Source organism: Anomalospiza imberbis, chromosome 11, assembly GCF_031753505.1.
Source record: "Anomalospiza imberbis isolate Cuckoo-Finch-1a 21T00152 chromosome 11, ASM3175350v1, whole genome shotgun sequence".
NCBI lineage: Eukaryota > Metazoa > Chordata > Aves > Passeriformes > Viduidae > Anomalospiza > Anomalospiza imberbis.
In genome coordinates, this window is record NC_089691.1 from 18799236 (window position 1) to 18806584 (window position 7349).

The 7349-nt window shown below is 44.8% G+C and overlaps 1 long non-coding RNA gene across 1 annotated transcript in view; it reads left to right on the forward strand.

Annotated features, from left to right (window-relative positions):
- The first annotated feature begins 1931 nt into the window (after positions 1-1931).
- The window catches only part of LOC137480853 (uncharacterized), a 27472-nt gene continuing 22054 nt past the window's right edge, over positions 1932-7349 (forward strand). Inside the window, exon 1 of the long non-coding RNA XR_011003133.1 lies at positions 1932-2131. This is a non-coding gene — a long non-coding RNA (uncharacterized lncRNA). The remainder of the gene's footprint in view (positions 2132-7349) is intronic.

Here is a 7349-nt window from a genome sequence, read left to right on the forward strand (position 1 = left end):
GGTGGAAGGGCCAAGGGATATTCACCTTGACCCTGCAGATATGGAACAGATACCTGGCCCTGGCAATGTCTTCCCCGGCAGCTGTGTGCACCAAACAAGAAAACAGCAGCAAGAGCCACACAGCCTCAGTGCTGTTGGGAAGTAGATGTCTCCAAAACAGAAAGAATATGGCTCAGGGATCTTGTAATTTGGGGTGAACTGAATCCGCACAGTTTAATGAAAATGGCTATCATCCACATCTTGTTTTCTTTATAAACATTTGCAGAGTGTCAGTAGCCAATCTAAATGTCTCAGCAGACAAGTACATACTGTACTTTGCCTCTTTTTTCTGGAGTGCTGGAGAAAACATGTGAGCTGGAGCCAGCTGATGTGCTCTCCATAGGTCTCAAGGGCAAACTCATTCAAACTGAGAATGATCTTCATGTCCCTTCCAAACTCGTTTTTTGTTCTTTTTATTACGTCTTCAGAGGTTCATCAAACCATTCCCTCTCCCCATCATGCTCAGGGACATTTTCTATGCCAGCCAGCTCAGGAGGGTTCCTGACCACGAGACACAGCCTGGCTGCTGAGGTGTCTAACAACATCTTGGAATGAGTCCTGCCTGGGTCCAGGAAGGATTTGGGAACAAGCTCTTCTTTGCAGGGCTATTGCCCATTTTGCTTTTCATTGATGTTTTCCTCTTTTAGCCGAGGATCATCTTGTCTAGAGGAGGTAGTGTGTGTGTGGAGGTAGTGGGAGCTCTGGCTGCAGGGCGTGCAGGTTCAGCTGTGAGAGTGCAGGCAGCTCCTACAACAGCCTCGTTATTGCAAGGTGAGCCTAACAAACCTGCTGTCAGATGATCTCTTGTCTCTTTAAAGCAAAGGTAAAGGATCTAAGAAAGCTCTTTCTTGCTCATTCTTTGGACAGAGACATTTAGATTGAGTGCCGCGGCTCTCCCTCACTACAAAGACTACAAAGGTATTTTTATCTTAATTAGAAAGTTTTGCTGCCCTACTTTCTGGAGAGCCCTTGTCCAGCCAGCCTGTCATCTCAGCCATCACTCAGGCCCCCTCAGAACCAGACCAGCTGGTTTCAAAGCAGCCTTGGCACTGCGCTACCCAAGGGCTCCCACGCTCCGGACTGAGTGGGAGCATCAGCCTTCAGAGACCACTTTGAGAAGGTCCTCGGCTGACATGAAGAGACCAGAGCAAAGCCCTGTGCCTCCCCTCGAGGCTTTGTCACCCTGCCACACGGAGGGACAGGCTCGCTCCCCACTCTGTCAGCATATGCCAGCCAAGGCCTCGCCACTTGTTTCTCCAGGCTAGCGCAGGCAGAGCAGCCCAATTCATTGTGACAGAGCAGTTAAGTAAGTGGCACAGATTTCACATGTCAGCCCTTGCCTGCCTAATCCCAGACCTATCCCACAGTAAGTGACTGGTGAGGAGCTTCAGCAGCGTGCACAGGCAGTACTTAGTACACTTCAGAGCATGTACTGCTAAACTAAGCGTTGTTCTGCTCTGTTTTCACTGCCTGCATCCAAACTTGAAGGACTTCACATGCATGCAAACCTGGAGACAGGCTAGAACAAGCTTCCCAAAGTGTGGTCCTCTGTAAAAGCTTAAATATATTTGTGTACACTGGTCTTCATGTCTCTCAGGGGTAATTACATTTCAATTTTCCACAGTAAGGTAGTTGGATTTTTTTTTTTTTAATAAAAGGAAAAACCTATCTTCCTCATTGTCATGCCTTAGCCCTGCTTTCTGGAGTAGTTATGAAAGGAAAATTGTCAGCAGAGTTTCCTTAGCATTTCAGCGGGGGAAAATGTCAAGGCTTCAGTAGTTTGATAAATATCTTTATTTAGCTGACTCGTGCTGTTGCGATATTTTTGGGGACCTTGAAGGTACTGGTGAGTCTTAACAACCTTAACCAGCCTCACCTGGTGCCTCCCCCCACTCCAGCAGGCCTGGGAGCCCATTTAAGCTCACCCAGGGAGATTTGCTCCTTTTTGTGAGCTGAGCTGGCAGATGCTGGTCTTCAGCTGAGTGATGGACCCACTCCTCCTGACCACACACTGACTTCCAGCTTGACCTCCCTGTGATGCTGCCTTCTGACCTGGCCCCCATCTGCAGGTCTGCCTGCTCCTCTCACTCAGGTACTGGAGAAAGGGGCTGTGACTCTTGGGGGTCCCCACCCCACCCACCATGGCAGTGGGGCATAATGTTCCTCTTGGAGCTTCTCCCCTAGGGAAAGTGCAGGCCTTACTGCTCACTGACAATATCCAGGGGCATAATAATAACCCCAGCAGTCCCACTCTGCTCCTGGGAAGGATGAGGTGCTCTTGCCCTCATTTTGCATACAGGGGGAGTGAAGCACAGATCTCATGGGTGTGCCACTGGAGCTGGAGACGTGAGAGGGAAAGAATTAGAAGAAATGACTCATGGCAACTCCCTTGTACCAGTGGTAGTGGTGCAACTGGTTCTGGCTTCTGGATACAGTTAAACCAAACATCTCATGAGTGCCAATTGCTATGTTGTTTATGGTAAATGGGACTGGGTAAATAAAGCAACTGCAAAGACTTCCAGTAAAAATGAAAGGTCAGGCTGTATGACAGAGTAGTAAAAGGATGTTCGTCTTGCCAGTGTCTCAAAGCTTCTGCAATGGGCATTCAGCTACCAGAACAATAGTTCTCATGGCATTACCTTTGGTGAAATAACAGATGTGAGGACAGGATGCTTCACTCATACACAGCTGATGTGAAAGTAAGCTTTGTTGGTGATACTGTAATATCCATGCTATAGAAATGGATGCTGAACTGTGTTAGCCAAAGTTAAATAACTGCTAGATTATATCATTACCAGTGGATAAGTCAAAAGAAAGAAGCTGAGAGTAACTTTTTCCTATGACATGCACAGTGGGGTGCCAGCATGATCACACCCCCATGAGGCCATGGTTTTCTACCTCTACATTGTTCTTAAAATCAGTTCATCAGTCCAAAATCTTCTACCAGTCAGTTGCTAAAGTCCCTGAGTGTTCCCATATTCCCTGGTGCAGTGTGTTGAAAACATCCCTTTCTTTTACTGGGACACTGGCAGAGGACACAGAGAGGTACCACTGTGATTACCCTGCTGGCTGCTGCTGGAGAGGGGACACAGGGCTGGAGAAGTGCTTGGTCTCAGTTAGGATGGTTGTTTTTCTTACCAGAGAAGAGTTTGCTGCTGCTCTACATGTACTCTCAGTAAATCCACAAACTACAGTCCTGGCAGTTAAGGTATCAGACTTGTCATTTTTGGAGGAATGCATTTTTATGTGATGGTATGACATGAAATCCCTGTTTCATGCAGTCACCATGTCCACCTTGAGAACAGATACTTACAAATACATTTATAGTCTCTTATGTCCTCTTTCATCCAAGCTTTTTCCCTCCTTTATGAGAGGAAAATGCTGCTCTTATGAAGTTACTGAAAAACTTGACTGCTACTAACATCTCAGCATAGGATATCTTAGGATTGAGGCAGAACATGGCCCAAAGGATGCTCATTTGTGCCTGATGGAATGGATAGAAAGCCTAGGGGAATCTCTGCATCCTGTGTACCAGGATTATTTGTTTTGCTTGGATAGATATGGGATTTTTGTGGACATAAACATTATTCTTTTGTGTGAAGTTGTACTTCCACCAATGTTTTAAATCTGGTTTACTGGTAGGTATGAACAAATATCCTGATTTCCCTAAAAAGTGACAAAACCTGCATCCAGAATTTAATCTCAGATTTTCCTGTGCTCATTTCTGATTTTCTTCCTTGGTAATAGATTTAAGCAGGATTGTCAAGAAAGACCTTGCTGATATCATGAGCTTGCAACTCAAAAGGTTCAGAGACATCTTAAAAGTTTGTTGTTCTTCCATTTGTTGGACTCTGCTCAAGTCAGTAAGAGTTTTTCCTTAGCAAGAGAATATAAACTCTTATTTTGACAGATGCAAAAGCTTTCTCAGCCATCAGGCTTTCCTATTGTAAAGCCCAATTGCATTAGGTAAATTAGGAGAGTTAAAAGAAAATAAGTATCACATTTTAAAGTACAAAGCAGAACAAAAGAATAAATCGTTACTTTGCATAAGTTAATATTTAAGGAGAACATCTCAGACAAGGCAAAGCCATAATCGACACCAAAGCAGAATCTCCCTTAAACTTTTTAGTGAGGAAATTAATATAAGCCTTGTGCTTTTCTGAAATGTTTGTGTTTTGGTTGTGTTAATATTCTTTCCATGATGGTGTCTACGTGAGAATTGGAGATAAAATAAGACAGATGTACTGACCATGGTTACCAAGGGAGCAGTTTCCTTAGCAATGGCAAAGCAGTTGTCAAAGCAGTCAATGTTCCCTCTCTCTTTCACATGACTTGTTTTTACTAGTTTGCATAGCTTGGTTACACAAACAGCTCATCATAAACCTCTCCCAAATTTCCAGGCACAGGCAAACAAGGCCTAGGTGGGTCATTCATCAGCAGATCTCAACCTGGTTTCAGTTTAGTTTCTACCTGAACCTCTTCTTATTCTTTATCATTTTTCATAAAACATTTGCCATCTAAAGAACATGAAAGTCATCCAAATGGAAACATAACCACATAGTGCACATTCAGATAAAAAGATATGGAGGTGGGTGAGTAGCATAAAATTGCCACCTGTCCAAAGCACCAGTCCCTTCCTGTTAAGGATAAAGATGGCAGCTAAAATCATCCCTATATATAGGTCTTGTAACTGCCTCCATTAAATGGTTATTATCTGAGAATGGAAGGCAGCATGATCCCATCTTCCTCATTGAGGCTGAAGAGTGGATTATGCTGCACTATAACACTTATCCCTCTCTGTGGGTGCTTCTGGTGGTGGCCATAAGAGTGTGAGGTCCCTGGGCCACATCCAGAATGGCCCAGCTAAGGCCATTACCCAGCAGGCAGCCCCTCCACCCTCTCCACACCCTCACTCCCAAAGCACATCAGGCTCCCAGGGACAGCAAGGAGGTGAGATGGGCTTATGCTGCTGGATGGAAGGTATCAGCTCTAAAAGAATGGTTGATCTCATAAACTGCTTGGAAAACCCTGCTATGTGTAGCTCTAGGCACAGTGACCACCAAACCCGAAGTTACTCAACCTGAGTAGAAAACCAAAAACATCAAGGCAATGATGAAACTCTTTCCCATTCTGTATTTAAGTTAAGCAGACCATTTTAACCCAAATGTGATTAAAAGTGTTGAGTCAGTAGCCCAATAATGCAGGGACAGATCTGTGCTGTAGTGCTGGCTGCAAGAGGCAGAGTCTTCTGGTAACTGGTGTTAGGAAACAAGTGTTTTCCTGCCTCTGTTTCCAAACAAGGGCTAAACTATTTCATATCAAAAATATCTAAATTCCTATATGAAGACATTTCCAGGGAATTCCTAGTTGTAAGCTATCAAGGGACACTTTTAAAAAAGTCATAAATGCTTCTATTAAAAGCAATATTAATATAACCCAGTACTATCAACTGGAGTGCCACATACAGAGAAAATACTGACTAGGCCACTCCTGGATTAATTCTGGGTGGAAAAATGCCATCTTGATGTCATGATCTGCCATTTAAAAACATTTGCTATCAAATAGCACCTGAGAATTTTCTGATAATTCAGCTACTCTGCATGTATTCTTTTCCAACCCATGGCTAAAACTCATTCACACTGATTTTCCAACACATCCTTATTTCCTGCCTACAACAAGTATGGATTTTTGTTCAGGTTGACTGGAATTCAATTAGACACTGATAAAGAGAAGGAAAAGTGTGGGGTGTGTGCACACAGAGCAGCTGAATGCTGCTCCCCCTCTGCTCACAGCTCAGTGCCGTGGGGTAGGTTACAGCTGCATCTGTGCTCCTCCTTGAGGCTTTCACTCCATGACTATAATGTTCATGCTGCACTGCTCCAGGCAAAGTTAGGAGTTTTCTCGGGCTTTGTTTACAAATACCTCTAGCAGGAATCTGACACCTTAGACAGGGAGGCACAGAGCAAGCTGGGAATGCAGTATCAGGTAGAAGTGTTGCTGGCCTCTGATGTGACTCCTGCGTCCTTGCTTACAGCTCCTGGGCAGTGAGGGGGAGCAGGGAGAGGGTTAGGAGCACTGTGCCATCTATGAATGCTGTAAGCAAAATCTGTCTCTCATCTGCTTTATTAGGAAAGCGGCATGGAAAGGGAGGAAAAAGGCTGTGGCATGTTTCTTAGTTATTTCCTTTATTCCACATCAAGGCAGATTCAGAGAATCTCACAGTCCTTTGAACTCAATAATTCTACATAATCCTTGTGAAAACCAGTATTTTTGTGTCAAGAAACATAGGGACAAAAGAGGAAGGAAAGGTAAAAGCTACATAAAGTTAAATCATGTTCAAAAATGAGACACTTCTTCCTTTAGAGGAAATAGTGGAAGCTGTTTCTTTTCTGCTGTGCACAAAATATAAATGTGCAGCTTGCTTTTAAAAGTTTTTGGGAATGGGGGAAGGAAAGCTCCAGGAGGGAAGAGTGAGCAGTGGCAGCCATCCAGCTGATGGAAGAAGGCAGCAGGGAGGGACTCAGATTGCTTCTGCAAAAGAGGAAGTTTGCAGTTTAACTTGTAGGAGGAGCACAGCCCTGAGTCATGTCAAAATCCCATAGCATGTATGGCCACATTTCCATCCCCTCCACAGCCCTGTTACCTCAAAGACAAGCTGATGAAGAGTTAGAGGTGTGAGTCACATGGGTGTGCAGTTTTGCCAGGACAGTGCTTGGTCCCCATGTCCCAGCCCCAACCCTGCCAGTCCCCAGTTCAGCAACCCCCAGTTACCAAAGTGGCAGCTGTGCCGTTCACTTGCCTCTGGTTGAGCTGATTTTTTACCATTATGGTCCCAACCACCTGCTGTGCATTTGATGTGACTTTTCAATTAACATTCCCTGAGGATTTGTAGCCTTCTGTGCGCGCTCCAGCCATTCCCACACCCAGCACCCCTGGGCCACGTAAACCTCCTGCACAAACACATCGGGCTCAGATTTAGTGGCACCCACCTAAATTCCTCTGGTTAGAGGCATGTAAACATGCCTGTAAAGGCTGTGCAGAAGAGAGGCCTAAATGCAGGGGCAAAGTGTTATTGAATGTGACTAGTGCCACTCACACAGACAGGCACAGGATTCTAGCCCGGCAAATGAAGGTGGATACGATAACTGCACCAGGCAGGAGCAGAAGCAAAGCTGTCCTTCTCGATATCAGGGGACCACAAACAGGCCAGGAGCAGAGTAAGTTTTGCTGACAGGTTACATAAGAATAAACAAAACTAAAGCAATAAGAGTCAAAAAGAAAAACCAGGCCATTTGCACCACACTGAGATG